This window comes from Cinclus cinclus, chromosome 14, assembly GCF_963662255.1.
Source record: "Cinclus cinclus chromosome 14, bCinCin1.1, whole genome shotgun sequence".
In the NCBI taxonomy this organism is placed as follows: Eukaryota; Metazoa; Chordata; class Aves; order Passeriformes; family Cinclidae; genus Cinclus; species Cinclus cinclus.
The window spans coordinates 9,481,185-9,494,378 of record NC_085059.1 but is presented as its reverse complement, the minus strand read 5'-3'; positions in this window follow the sequence as shown (position 1 = coordinate 9,494,378).

Genomic DNA, 13,194 nt, shown 5'->3' with positions numbered 1-13,194 from the left:
AAAGTGCAGGGTGAATACCACTGTTTCACATCAGGTCAAGGTTGAAGTGACATTGCTTATGTAGCCAAGACAGCCACTGCTCAAGACAAAGGGGAAAGAAACAATGAGAGATGGGCTAAGAGTTCCCCACACTGTAAAAGGGTGCTGAAAGCAGGAAGCAAACAGGAAACCAGAAATATTAAAGTGATATAGCATTGAAAAATATCTGCCACTGCTTTCAGCTGTCTCCTGAGCACTGTTCATTCCAAAGGCTGACAGTGCAGGGGAATTTTGCTGAGTCTGAGAGGGAGAGCAAGTGCAAAAACCAGAACTGTGAGCATCCAATTTAAGGAAAAGAGTAATGTCTACAGAAAACTACAACATGGTCTACAGAAGATCTCAAGGATGAGGCTGCCCTTTTCTAAACAACTTCGTTTGCCAGTTGGTTTTTTTTTTTCCCAGATGTGCTTTCTCTTTCTCATCCTTTACTTTCTATAGTTTAAAGCTTCTTTCAAAACCCTGTCTTAACATTTGAGTGACCCCTTCTGCTATCTATTTATCTCTCTGCAAAAGAATCACTTTCATGTGTGAGGTCCAAGATGTCCAAAAAAACCTAACAGATGAATTCTTAAAAGCTTACCCAGACTGCCAGCCCTCAGAAATGCTTTTATAGCCCCATAACAAGATTACTGTAAGCTTTGGTTTCTTAATACTAATGTTCAATGGGCAAAGAAGCCACATCTGCCTCTGAGAATGCCAAGGTTTAAATCCAAGATTATTCAGTGACATTGGCCATATACTTGAAGAGGTGTAAAATAAAAATAGTTGTTCTATGGCTTAAGGATGGATATTATAATACCTGGAAATCAACAATGAGAGCATAATTAAATTTTCACAATGTGTCAGAAAACCTCCAGATCTTTTTCCAGTAAAATAACATGAATCCTTTTCAAGAGTAAGTCCCAAGCACTGATTTCCAATATGAAAAGCAGATGACCTGCATTCATTGTACAGTTAAAACCATAAAATGTGTATTTTTAAAAATCCAGTCTATTACTAGACATTCTGTTCTCAAGTAAGAATTGCATTACTGAAATAATTTGCAGAGTTTGCTAATGAATAAATGACTTCCACATTTCAAAATATATATCATAAGAAAATCAAGCCAACTTAGTCAGACCCAAAATGGTACATCAAATGAATATAAATAACCTCAACACATAGATCAGGATATGGCAGGCTGTCATTCTGATGTACAAAACCAATATTAGTAAGTACAAGCACATGCAGAAAGCATTATTGCTGGAAATTGAACTGAAGTCTGAGAAGATTAGATAAAATATGTGAAAAGTGAGGAATAGCTATGAATTTGTTTCTTATTTTCAGATCAATGGGCTGTATTTTTCATAGGACCTTGAATAGGATACAGACTGATTTCTAAAGCTTTTGGTTAAGTTACCTATTAAAATTGAACACAGCCACACAACTTCAATATGGGAAATATCTGACTTTTATGTTTGAACAGAATGACAGCTGGATCTACCCTAGGTGATATATTTTAAAGAAAAATGATCTGGGAAAGGAAATTAAGAAATCAGAAATTAACCAGGAGATTAATTGGCTTACCCAATATGCTTATGTCACTAATTTACTTCAGACATGAACACGTAATTTTATCCATACATTTTATCCATGTTTTATCCATACGTACACTGGTTTGGAATCACAGTAAGGCCACAATTCTTAGCATCAAATAGCAGTGAAAGGTTTAAAATACAGAAAAGGAAACCATAACTGGTTACATTAAGCCTCTGGATTATGTATGCAGTGCAGTTGTACTCCTTACTTCAGTTATTTCTCTTTAGTTTACCCAGTCTCTCTCACTTATTCTCCTGCTCATTCTTTGTCTCTTCCTCTCTTTTTTTCTGACTGATATCAAACTTTGGACTAAAAAAAGAGTAAATTAGTCTCTTGTGCAGGTTGATGTGAAACAAAACCAGAAAGCTGATTAATAAATAAATACATTTGTATATGTATCATAACATACTGAACAGAGAAGATGAATGAAAACCCACTGCAAAACCAGAGACAATTTTAAGGTGAACAGATATTTTACATTCATTTTTAGCTTTTTAAACAACATCATTTTTCTGTCATTGAAAAATTCTTATTCATTCTGTCTGGTGGTTCCCAGATTGTTTCCTGAAGAGGTCCAGGAGCTCAGCCTTGGGTTTTCCTTTTGTTGCTTGGTCAAGTAAGCTCTGCATCCATCTCACAAATACTGTTGTTAATCCCCAAAATCTCTAGGTAATCTAGTGAAGGAGTCCATCAAAATCTGATCTATCTTATTGTCTAGATAATTAATTTTACGAAGAGATTAGTGAAAATTAGTCTAGAATTAGACTAATAGGTCTGTGAGATTAGTCTAGGATTATCTGCCAGTGTAGACCTTCTAACCACAGTACAGAAAAATAGCGGGTGAATTAAATAGCACACTGACTGCAGCTAACTAAAATTGCTAATGGTTTGGTGTTAACATTTTTTTGGATGCCCAATATCTTTGCCTTGCTATGTTATGCTTGATCCCTACTGCCACATTTTATCCCCATTATTCCCATAAACTGTGAGGAAGCTTCTAATTTAGTATTATGCTCTTTGGAAGTACTTCAGCATTAAGGTTAGATTCCATTGCCCTTCCCTAAAAGCTATGTTGGGGGGTATTTTTTCCTTTCCTCTTTGCCTGTGGAATTTTTCCCGTTGACATGCTAAGATGCCTAGGTCCTTGAGATGGAGGGAGGGGGAACCTCCCTGGGTTTCTGGGGGGTTCTCTTGGGAGGGTGGGGGACGACACTGCGAGATTAGAAGCAGTAAAAGCAGGGTGGGGGGCAGTTGCTGTCTCTTGCTCACTCTTGGCTTCCTTAGAGGAAGGTTTGCTGTTAATGCCACCCCCCCAGTGCTGCGAGCTGCCTCCTCTCCTGCTGTCGGACCCCACATCCCTGCCCTGCTAGGACGCCCTCCCGCTTTCAGCTTGCTGTTTTCCAAGCATCCTGCCTCTCCTCCATCCCTTCCCAGCTGGGACACAGCTGCCATCACCCCAGCCCCCTGCAGCCTCAGGGATCATCACACCTGCCCATCAGGAGCCTGCCAGCGCTCACTGCCAGCTGCGACAGTGACTGCACCAAAGGGGAAAGGTGCCCACGGCCAGCAGGACTGGAACTGGGCTACTGCTCTGCTTGGTGTCAATTCTGTAGCTCTTGTCTTCTTTGCCTTGTTATATATGCTAGTAAAGAACTGTTCCTCTCCCCATATCTTTGCCTGAGAGCCCCTTAATTTCAAAATTATACTAGTTCAGAGGGAGAGGATTTACTGTCTTCATTTCAAGGGAAGGTCCTGCTTTCCTTAGCAGACAGCTGTCTTTCAAACCGGAACAAGGTGGAACTTTAAAACTATTCCTGTATGAGAAGGGGATCCACTCTGATTTCATAATAGGAAATTAACAGCAAACTCCTTTATCTTCTACAAAAAAATATTTGAGGCCAGCAAGGTTCAGAGGTAAGACACAAAACTATCACAAATATATGAATCAACAACATGAGGAAAACGGTTGGGTTCATTTGTTTTGCAAGGATCGATTTCCACAGAGCCTACAGGTCTAAAGGCAGGATGTAGCTGTACCTCCATGTAAATCACAAGGGGCTTCCTCATGTAGGCACTCTCAGCAATGCAGGATCCTTATCGAGCAGTTCCCTTTCACCTGTTACTGACTGTTAACAGCACAGGACACTGACCCACTCCCTGCAATTAATTCCTCTGATGGGGGGCAGAAAGAGGTCCAGCAGAGCAATGAGTTTGTTTCTGTGTGGGAGAGAATATAAATTACTGGCATGGAGAGCAGTGTAAAGCTGCACAGAGATGAAGGCTGCACTGACCCCCTGGACTGTCTCCTAATATGGTCCTGAAAAAATGGAAGTAGTTCAGGAGTATGCAACTTCATCTCAAATTAGCAATGATAGTTGACCTAAAATAAAAGCTCATGAAATGCTGCTCTTGAATAGTTTTCAGTGATTTTGGTTAACTTAGACATGAAAATGAAAAATTCTGAAGGCCAAAACAATTATAGAAAAAGGACACCCAGATATAGGAGAAAAATGTGGGGATTTATAAGGCAAACAGGTCTGTCTCACAATTTTGAAGTGTTTATGCAAATATGCAGAATGCAACTAGTGAAAGGCTTAACAAAACTGTATTACTAAATGTCACATGACACTGGAGGTCTGCTCTAGCAGAAACTGCCACCATCCTCCCACACTTGCAACTCAATACAACCATGGCATTTGGCTGTTCAAAACCTTTCTGCTCCCAGAGAAAAAGATTTGAGGTGCAAATTGTCACCCCGTAGCACTTGGTAATGCGATTACACCTAACTCTGCAAGCCTTGTAACATAAAACAATAAGCACTCTGAGGAATTTCAAAGCAGGGGTGATGATGTGGCTATTTCCATTTATAACATGGGAAAACCATCCATGCTATGGATGGAAAAAGAAAAACCCAAAACATCCATGGTTTGGAAAAAAACAAAGCTGCCAAGTGGCATAGTTTTCTTGAGAGGAGGTTGCTGAAAACTGAATGCTTGATAAGGCTAAATGTGAAAGATCTATGCCTGTTTATCCTCATGCTGATCCCTGCAATATGTCACCAGACTGCAAAATAACAGTCTACACGAAGCACAACGAAAACGTGCTTGATAAGGCCAAATGGGAAGAGTTATTTCAGTCAGCTGCAGTGGTGTCTAACAGACACTGCCAGTGTTCTTAGCTAGCATTACTGGACACAAAGACCATTAGCAGTGGAACTGCTGGCTAGAAAATGTTACAATCTCTGCCAGAGATCCTTGGAGGGATTTTGTGAAAAAATGTCATTCAGCTACATTTGACAGGAAAGGAGGACAGCCCATTAAATTATTCTTGTTTGTGAATATTCAGTTGTGCACTACCTGTATGGCAGGGGCCATGAAAGGCAGCCATCAAACCAGGAAGGGGGGAGCTTTTCTTCTTGGGTTCAGTGGGAGACTCTGTGAGGAGTAACCACTATTACAGCAAGATTGGTGCTTCTGTACTCAAACTACAACTCCTCTCAGTTATAAGGAGCCAAGCAGTTCATCTGAGGAATGCCCATTTTGCATCTATGTTTTACAACTTCTTATGTCTTTCTCTCTTAGCCCCCATCTTTCTGTTTGGCCTTTTTGCAGTGGACTATCCCAGGGCTTCTGAGGTATGTAAACAATGTAAAGCAGCCCCTAATGCAACACAACAAATTCTTCACTTTTACTTTCATTATTTTTAGAAAAATAGCTCTTCAAGCCTCATTGGAAGGCACTGTTGTTTTCACTTCCCACACCAGCAATTCAAAGTTTTTTATTCTTAAAACATCCTGGGTCCATACTGCCTTCCACTTAACTGCCTAATGCAGTTTAGTAAATTCTGCCTTGGTGCCTGCAAAAGGTTTGTCTATGGATGACTAAAAGAGTGCATTTAATTAAGAAAGCTCTGGATTAATAAAGGTTGAAGATAAAAATTTGGGAACTTGCCTCAGGTTCACTCTGAATTAGCAGAATGCAGTGCCTGGTTGTAAGGGTATTTTTGGACTCAGCAGCTTTTCCATCCTATGCAAAGAGCTTCCCCCCTCCAATAGGCAGCAGCTCATTCAGTTAAGCTTTATACACCAGAGCTGTGAAGAGCTGACATTATAAGACAAATGTGGACTGACTGTGCAGCCTGTGTTTGCTAGTGCTGTTCTGAACAGTGCCACAATTAATTGTATTTTATCTGTTCTTCATGAATGCTATCTTCCCTTTTCTCCAAAACAATTTGAGGCAGAATAGTAGTTACTGAATTTGACAACAGCTGCTTTTTTTTTTTTCCCCTCTTAAGGAAAGCAGTACTCCTACAATTGAGTTATCTACTAAGTAATTTTGAATATTTCCTCTTCTACTTTCAACTGGATCAATTAACATTTTATAACTACTCATGAATTATTTAAGGAATGAAAAGTCTCTCTTGAGTGCTCAGCTAAATTAAACCCAAAATACTTTAAAACCAAGTAAATTTGGAATTGTTCTAGAACGTCAGAGTATTAGCAAAGGATTATTTGGGCTTTTTATTAAAAAAAACAAAACTCACAAACCCAGCAAACACAGAATAACTATTTAGTTTATGTCTTCACAAACTTTTTTGGACTGAATGACCAGAACATACTTAATATTTGTGACAATTTGGTTCACAGAGCTAATAGCATGGAAGCACAGGCTGTCTCCTGGCTTCATGCTGACACCATAATTTTTTTGTTGTTATTCTCTCTAAAACGTCCTTACCTTGCTAATATTTTTCTTTTGCTTGTTCTTATTCTAAGAATTTGTCTTTTTCTTGCTCCCTAGGACATTATGACTATATTTATTACTTGAGTATTTTTAATGTTCTTAAAAGCTAATTCTGAAACTCAGTATTACTAGTGCAAGAAAATTTTAAATATTTTAATTGGAGTCAGTAATTGGGAATTACAATCAGAAAATGCATAAGAAGCAAAAGAATAAATAGCCAATGCTTATTCTAAAACATCTGTAATAGTTGTTTTATTAGGATCTGCATTCTTCATAAAAGGACACAGTATGTGTTAAGAGATGGTTTGTAGGACAGAAAAGGAACTTGATGGTTATGGAAAGCAGCTATTCTGGAGAAGCATGACAGTATTTACACACAGAACATATAGGATTTCACTGGGGGGAAAAAAGAAAAAAAGCTTGTATTCTCTTACTGTCAATCTGTCTTTGATTTCAGCCATCCTTTCTAGAAGTCTTCAAATTTCAGCACAATTAAATTAGCAATTCCTAATGTGCCTCTTTCAAACATCTTTTCTGCTTACATTTAATAGCATGTGGGGGTCAGATATTTTGTGCATAGTGTTAGCCAATGGATAGGACATTACACAAAATAGATATTTGTGTTATCCCCAGCTCTGCTGCTGATTTACCCTGCAAAGCTTTTTTTGCCTTTGAAATGCAAGTAACAATATTAATTCCACCTGAGAAAAATACCTGAAAGGAAGATACGGAAGAAAAGTCAAACTTTTTAGCTCAACTTCTGTTCATAATTCCTTTGCTTTTTTCATCTTTTTGCTCATTCTGTTAACCACACAATGGATAGCAAAGCCTACTTCACTGAGATCCCCCCCCAAAAGCTGTTAAAGATTTAAAACAGCATCCAGACCCCTTCAGAACTAAAAGTCCCCAAACACTCTAGGGTACACCCTTTCTCTTTCTGTGCACAAACATCTATATATAGCTCATATACTTTTGTCTCTTTAATGCAACTACTTTTTCCTACAAAGCACTTTCAGAAGTAGTCATCTGTAAAAATCACTGCCCTGGAAGGCTCAAAAAGACTTGATCTCTACAATTCCTGCTCACAGACTTCCCCACAAACTGAGTCCACCCACACAGTAGATACAGCTACACAGAACTTGAATATGTAAAATCATAGTTTATAGATTTGCTGCCACTTCTCAACTCCGTGTTTTAAAATAATTCTTAGTTTTCCCCCTCTGGCTGGTATTAACAGTACTGTGTAGATAAATTCTCTATTCATGTCTGAGACACCAGGCATTACAAATTTTCCTCCCTCTGAGAAGCATTTTCTACCCACTTTTCCAACTCAAGAAGGTTTATGTCATTATAACACCTTTGTGTGTGTCTATTAGTTGTCTTCTTATGATCCTGTTAGCTGTTTTCAAATAGCAATACAAGTCGTAAAGCTAATAACTTCTTCATGATTTACTGAAGTAGGCCACCAGGTAGAGGATAGAAAATGCTCAAATTCCCCTTCCAAAGGATGAAATTCAAGAAAAGTCTTTCCCAAGCACAAAAGGATCTGCATTGACATCAGACAAGAGGAGTGCCTGATACAGGGAAAAATTTAAACAGAAGCTTTTATTGTATTAGACATCAGAGAGTGATGTAAGATAAAAAGACAAGGTCACAGAGGAACTGAAAAACAGGTTTCATTTCACAGAACAACTTGCTTTTGTAAAAGGATGCGGAAACCAAAATATTTTCCTTAAATGAGTTTGAAACACAGTGTGTGCCTTCCCCAAGGAACTGTGTCATTCAGTCAACCTGTACAATTCACCGAAGTCAGTCAGAGCTTGTTGCCTCATTCCAGTGAGTCAAGCTTCAGCAAGAACTCAGCACAGAAATAAGGCAGAAATGAAGCACCACAGCTGCAGAGGATATGAAAATTAAGAGAGCACCAGGCAGTGACATCAGTAAAATTCTAATACTTTATGAACATTAAAAGCAGTAGTAGGTCAACCATCATGGTAATTAAAAAGAAATATAGGAATACCAGATACCTCCAGGACCAACTTGAGATGCCTTTGTTTTTGCAGCATTCCATCCTGTTTTCGGCAAATAATTCCTGTACATTTTCACATCCTTCTGTGACTGGGATAGGCTGCAGGTTTTCTATTGAGATAGATTTGATTTTTAAGCAACCTTCAAAAAATCACAACAAACTTTTGGCAACTTCTTCGGCTTTAAATGTGTCATTTTAGGGCAGTAGACAGTCTAGAAATGACAATCCTACACAGGGAACAGCCTCAGCTCTGCTCTCTCCTTTGCAAAAACATCAGTGCTGAGCATTGTGTCACTTTTAGCATCTCAGGCTGCATTTTTTGATAAGTGCCTTGTAAAATGTAACTCAACTTGAGAAAGAAAGGGTTTAGAAAAGAAAACCAATGCCTGAGAGGCCAGAGAGGGTCATGTGGAGCACCTTTGATTATCTGCATTAAAAATGAAATTAGATTAGAAGGATTAGACACAGCAATTATTTTAATTGCTAATTTTGCAAAAGTAAACCAGGAAATTACTGAAATAACTGAAACACATCAATGTGCAGTATTCTGTAATAAAATCTTTGGTAGCAAACCTTTGGAAATCTACATTTCAAAATAAAATCATCCCTGTAATTTTCTCTTTGATTCATTCTTGTATTGATAGTGACAAGGATTCCAATATGCCGCTGGCCTTCCTATGTCAAAGAACACTGTTTCAATGTGCACTTTTGACATTTGTGGCCTATTTCATCTATCTGAAAATTAATTCAAGTTCAGACAATCTGGAGTTTCTTGCTGACCACAACTTTCCCCTGAGAACACGTACCAAGGATTGGGCTGCTGCAGGCAGAAGTCACCCAGGTGTGTCCTCTCATTAGTGGGGTTCCTTTTACTCTGAGTTGGAAGCGATGGAACTGAGATGAAGGGACTGATTATTTTTCACTTATTTTAGTCTCATTTTCTGTAAGAAGTTTGTGAACAGGAAGCTCTTCTGTAGAGATATAAAGGCAATATCATGGGAATAAATGAAGAAAAGAGGAAACTGAAAGCTCCATCCTCGTGTTTATAAGACTGAAGACAGTTTCTGCAGTAATCTGAGCACTTGGATAAGGTGCATGTTTACAAAATACATTATTTAGGAATAGGCAGAAAAAATTCAAGTGTCTATTTTGAGGTAGAAATTGCCCTTTTACAGTACTGAAGTCAACAGTATATTACAGTATATTTTATCCTGAAATTTCAAACATACTTGCAACTGAATATTTTTCTTAGTTTCTGCAAGGTGAATAATTTCATTGACTTCAAAAGTTACTTCAGAAAGAAGAAAGCAATACGTGGTTATTCATTTGACAGATTTTACTAGTGTTGACATTATATTTTAAATCAACAGGTTTTAATTTTCTGTTTAGGTTTTAGACTGATATATAAGCAAAAATGCTGTAAAAATATCTAAATACACACTATAAATAAAATCTTAACATTTTCTTTCATGTGGTCTTTTTTTAAGAACAAACTTGACCTATATTCCAATAAGTTAGTGACACAAGAAAAATACATCTTATAAGAATATTGAATTTTTTTAGATGGATTAAGTTACAACAAATTTCAGTAAATCCAAGATTTTACAGGGGTTGGGGGTTGGTTTTTTCCCTTTTGTTCCCCTCTGTGGAATTTTCCCCATTGTCATGCTAAGATACCTGTTGATTAGGCCCTGATGGCAAGGGGGAAGGGGAGAGGGGAGGGCAGAGGGAACCCCTGGAGATTCAAACAGGCAGAAGAGCAGACGGGAGGCTCTGGCTCTCCCCATTTCCCCTTGGAGTTGGGACGAGAAGGACGATCGCCGCCTGAGCCCCATCCCTGCCATCCCAGCGTCGGGAGCCATCCTCACTGCTGTGGGACCCTGCCCTGCTGCCTTCTCGCTGGAACCTGCCCTCATCCAGCACTCTGCTGAGCACTGGGACCCACACCGTGAGCGGAGGGCTCTCCCCATCTCTCTCTCTTTCCCCTGGGACAGCGCTGCCATCACCCCCAGCCCTCCTGCAGCTCTGCGGGACCTGCCCGCCCCCAGCACCGGGAACTGCAGCTCAGGGAAAAGGTGCCTGCAGCCAGAAAGGGACTGGCACTGACTTACTGCTCTGCTTGTGCCTAATTTCATAGCTGCTGTTGTTCTTGTTTGTCTTGTTAGATATACTAGTAAAGAACTGTTATTCCTCTCCCCATATCTTTGCCTGAGAGCTCCCTTAATTCCAAAATTATAGTAATTTGTAGGGAGGAGGAATCACACTCTTCATTTCAAAGGGAGGCCTCTGCGTTTCTTAGCAAATACCTGACTTTCAAACCAGGACAACAAGGATTCTCAGAATCAAATCATAACCTAAAGTTCCAACAGCAACTTATAATGTGCGAGTTCATTATCCATCAAAACCACTCTATGTGTCTGGGAGATGCTGATATTGTCAGACTGGGCTGACAGCAAACTGAGTTGTGTGGAGGTGACCCTTGATGTGCACTGCAGAAAATCCTGCCCCTGTACACACAGGAGTGAGCACAGGGTGGGATAAAGGGGTGAAGGAAACAGCTCAACACGAGCTGGAGGTTCAAACACAGATGTGCTGCTGCTGCTGCTAACACATTCTGGAAGAGATGTGCCTTGAATCAAGGGATCTGGGAGCAGCTTGTCAGGTATGATGACAGGAGAAAACTACATGGTAGAAAAAAGAGAGACAAGACCTACTTTAGAATGAGAAAAGCTGTTTCACTATCTGGAAGTATTACAGCCAAAGGACAGAAAAGACAGATTTATACATCATGCTTCAAGAAGGGTGTTATTTATCCAGACCCCAAGCTTATCTACAGGGAAGCTGGATCCTGTTTATATGCAGAAATCTCTGTTTTAACACAAATTACATTCTGGAATGTGGCCCCATTTTCCCTTCCTCTCCACAGTTGATAACAAAAACTAGAATGACAGAAATACAAGAAAGGTTTGTGTGCTACGAAGCTTGAGCTGATCTAATGAAAGTCTCACAAGACTGACATAAACAATAAATCTGTTAGATTTATTGGTAGAACAGCACAAGCAAGAGAACAGACAGTCAATAATTACACTAAACTATGAGGTTTTTTGAGCATTGAATAAAAAAGAACACTTGGACTGACTTTTTAAATGGAACAGAATATGGGAAAAGGAAGTATTTTGTTCACTAGAAAAAGAGGAGGCTTGTAGCACCTGTAAGAGAAGGAGGTCTTAATTGCATCTTGGTACCAGCTGAATCTAAGTCTCTAAAACATTACTGGAAACATGCTTGGCAAGCAGTGAAATACAGCAGTGATACTTTTGTCCAGATAGCTGTCTTCACTGAAGCCTTCACCATAGCACTGTCACAGCAGAACATGGTGCAGTATTTTATTACCAAACCTCAATAAGGAGTAACTAGTATTTGTGAACAAGACTCAATTTTTGTCATCTTGTCATCTGTTTTACTCCTGATAGTTGTACAGTCTTTTCTGTTTGATTTTGCTGATATTTATAACCCTGCAAACTGTTCCAAATCCCCATCACTTTTTTACTGTTCTGGTAAAGTGTCTTAAAATTCTTTTTGCAACAGGAGGATTCCAAGGTTAATAGGATTTTCATGACTGTTTCTTTGCTTTGTGACTCCTTGAGGGTCATATTCTGCAGTGGGAACTGCATGCTTTGAAAAAGGGTGTACAAAAGGTAGACAAGGAAAGAGCGAAAATGTAAAACTTGGAATTGCTGCACATTTTGTCTTTAACTGCAAAATAAACAAAAAAAAGGCTGTGTGTGAGAGATCCCTTGAGAGTTTGCATGTTTGGGTTTTATTATTTTTTAAATTATTCTCGTTCACCATCCATGTTTTTGTGTGGATTACACTGCACCCAGTGTCAATAAGCTTTTTACCTTTGCTTCAGCATTGTAAAACCATAGTATGCTCTAGAAAATGCAGAAAGAAAATACTTTCATAAGAGGTTCCATCTCTTACCTAAGAAAGATCTTGCCAGATATTTATTGATTCTTGCTTCAGCTTTATGCTCATTAATCTGTCCTGCTGCCTTTTATTGAAAACATCTTATGTCCCTTTTCCATATCCCCGTCACATTATATTAGAATAAGTGTATCCATCATGTAAATTTGTAAATGGTTTATATGCTTATACCTGGAGACATTCTTGGATGTTGCTCACAAATACAGTTTGAAAGCAATTCACAAGTGGTGATAATAGCATACACAGATATATATATATTTCAATGGGAATGCAGGCAAGCAAAGAGGTGTATATATATATATATATATATATATATATATATATCAGAGACAAAATCAAGAACGTTGACATTATCTCATGTTAAAAAAACACAAACCCAAAAAGAAACAAAACAAAAACAAACAAAAAAAAACAAAAACAAAAACAAAACCAAACCAAAACAAAAATACCCCACCAAAATACCACAGCTTCTCTACTGCTAGAAGGGGAAGGAGGGGCTGAGGTTCCCCTGCTGCCTCCCAGTGCTCAGCATCCTTTAAATAAATGTAAGATAGAAGAGTACTTGCTTTCTTAGGAAGGGTATCCCTTCTCCATAAAAATATTTTTAGCGGACTCATAAATAATTGAAAAATTTTAGCCTGTCTCAATAATAAATATTCATTGCTCATTCCTTTACACAAAAATGACCACAAATAAGCAAACAAAGGAGTGATATGACTTTCAAGTGAATAACAAGTTCTCAGTTGTCAGACTTGCTAGGAAATATCACACTTTTCTTACACATCAAGATATAAAACTGCTTCTATTAGTACAAATACTAAG